The sequence below is a fragment of the Thunnus albacares genome, chromosome 18 (assembly GCF_914725855.1).
Source record: "Thunnus albacares chromosome 18, fThuAlb1.1, whole genome shotgun sequence".
Classification (NCBI taxonomy): domain Eukaryota; kingdom Metazoa; phylum Chordata; class Actinopteri; order Scombriformes; family Scombridae; genus Thunnus; species Thunnus albacares.
The window spans coordinates 12,452,251-12,454,949 of record NC_058123.1 but is presented as its reverse complement, the minus strand read 5'-3'; positions in this window follow the sequence as shown (position 1 = coordinate 12,454,949).

The following is a 2,699-nucleotide window of genomic DNA, read 5'->3' as shown; positions in this document are numbered from 1 at the left end:
TTGCTCTGAAGGTGTGTCAGTGATTTGGGGGAGTGAAAAGGTACCGTTCTACAAAACGGTTATCTAAGAAACACAACAAAACAAAAACTGCTACACCCACCAGCCTCAGCCAACACCCCTCCCTCCTTCTAAACCAAAAGTATTTGGCAGCGTTCCCTACAAGTCCACCTGTGCTTAGGGGAGGGGAGTGACACACACTCACACTCACAGGCCAAGCCTTGAAACGTGCTTGCGAGCTTGGACTGGGTGGTATGGTTATAGCTGTGAATAAACCTAGCTGAGCTTTGGTGCTAGGACTGGAGGGTTGGTTGGCCTGACCAGTGCCTGAAGGTCTGGAGCCAGAGACAAGGTTGGAGAGCTGGGGGAAAAAAAATCCAGCCAGGAGCAACGGCTGCAAAACTTAAGCACTGACAGAAAAACTGAGGCTGATGTGCAGCTGGATGACTGGCTGAGATTTCAAAAAGGGTAGAGGAAAAAAAAAAAAAATGGAGAAGAGGTTGCAGCAATATAATGCAGGGTTGAACCAGTGGGTGGGTCTTTGCCTGTGCCAAACAGGAGCTAGAGGGGTTCATATCAGGTATCGAACAAAAGACATATCAGGGGAGAAATGAAGAAAGGAGGTGTGATAGAGAGTTGGTGACAGTATCTGAGTATATTTGGGTGTGTGCTTCAGTGTACCAGCTCGTACCTGGCAAGGAGTTAGGACCATTGTGCTGTTGCAAAGCCCATAATGCAGCATAATGGGAATATAATAAGAGGGTGTAATCAGCAATGTAAATGCTGCTGAAAGTGTCATATTGGATGATACAGTAGCAACAGACAATACAATGTGGGGTCTTATGATTCTCAAACAAGCTCTAGAGAAAAGATTGAGAAACATTTGGGAAATGAGGCAACATAAAAATGAAAATATCTGCTTTATTCTTGTAGCAGTGTTAGTGATTAAAGCTTGTCTGTATTTCTTTCCCTTTTTAAAATGGACTTATTAAGATTTCATCAAGCTTGTTAAATTCAAACTGACAGTATTTATGTTGTTGCTTTTTTTAGTCCTGTAGGGCACACTAAACTGTCATAGTATATAAACTGAAGGTCCTAGTCCAGTTGTTCCCAACCTGGGGGTCAGGATCCCCTAAAAAGTCACAAGCTGAATCTGAGGGATCACAAGACAATCAACAGGAAAGAAAAAAAAATTAACAACAACAAAAAACAGATGCACAAATTAATTTCTTAGATTGGAGTTATTTGCTACGCTACTTAAAATAAATATCTTGACAGCTCAGGATTGATCCATAAAAGCTGCTTTACTATAAACAATTCCACCTTATAAAGCTGGAATCTGTGTGTAACAGCTGACTTCTTTACATACAGTCAGTGGTGTAGATGGACAGCAGAATACAGAACATTAATTAACGTCACATCCTGACCGATCCTTTGTTTCAGCTGCTGCGTGATGCTGCAGGTATTTAATAAACTCAAAGGAAAGAATCTGACACACAACCAGCTGTGGACAGCAAACAGAACACGTTCGGTGACACCTGGAAGACATTATTGTAAGATTCAGACATTAATTTAACACATTTCAGACCTGCCTGAGTCACTTCAATAGCTGTAGCCTATTCTGATGGACATTTCAGTAGATTATATTATAGATGCGAAATATTAGAGAAGTAAAAGAAGGAAAATACATGGAAGTTGGTTTGTGATTGTGGAGAGCTCTGTGTACACATCTCTGTTAATTAAAGCCACGGAATTTGGGGCTTTTTTTGCTCTCTGCAGTTTTCATTATATCTGTGCTGAAATGTGGAGAAAAGCATGAAAACCTGGAAACTTTACTGCATACTCTACTGTATGTGTCTTGTTATGTGCAGCACCATATTTGTCCCCCTCCCCCCGTTGCTCCACGTTAAGTTCCACTCTGTTATATTAAAATACCAGTTTTAAGGACAAAAAATATGCGGGGCTCGGCTCAAACAGGACTTACAGGATGGACCCAAAGCTTTGGCACAGCACTCACAACTGTTGTGTTCACTGTTGCTGTTGACATGAACATAAACAAGATGCAGCAGGTTCTCTGTGATTCACAGAAAACCTGCATCTTTTAACTGTAAGTGTTGCAACATAGGGGCATTTGAGGGGATACAGTGATTCGCGACTTAAAAAGAAAGAACAACAAAGTGGGAGGAGGGTAAACTGAGGGGCCCCTTGGCTTTTTACTTCCAGGGAGCATTTTTACATACATTCACCTCAAGTTTTTGACCTTTAACTATGTTTAACATAGACATCTGACATCATAACAGTATAAAAATAACAGAAAATTACAAAAAGCATGCTGTGTCCCCTTTAAAGTAGATTAACACAAACATGAGGAGACTCCACATAGAAGGAACCAGGAGCAGAAATCCCACATTTGTTTCTGTGAGGTGAAAATCCAGCTACGATTATGTTATCTGGAGAGAAAATATTTGCACTTCCTATGCAAACTATGCCATCAAGGCATCACATGGGGGGGGGTTTCTGTCCTAAAGGAGTCATAAACTACAGGATACAATACAGGATATAAGTATGAGAACTCATGGCTGGTTTGTATTAGAATTGTTGATGTTTAACCTGAGCTTTCAGGACAATTCATTTCAAATTTCCCAAGCAATGAAAAGTTAAAAATAATTGTCAATAGATTAGGGTTCGAACCAGTTAAATTA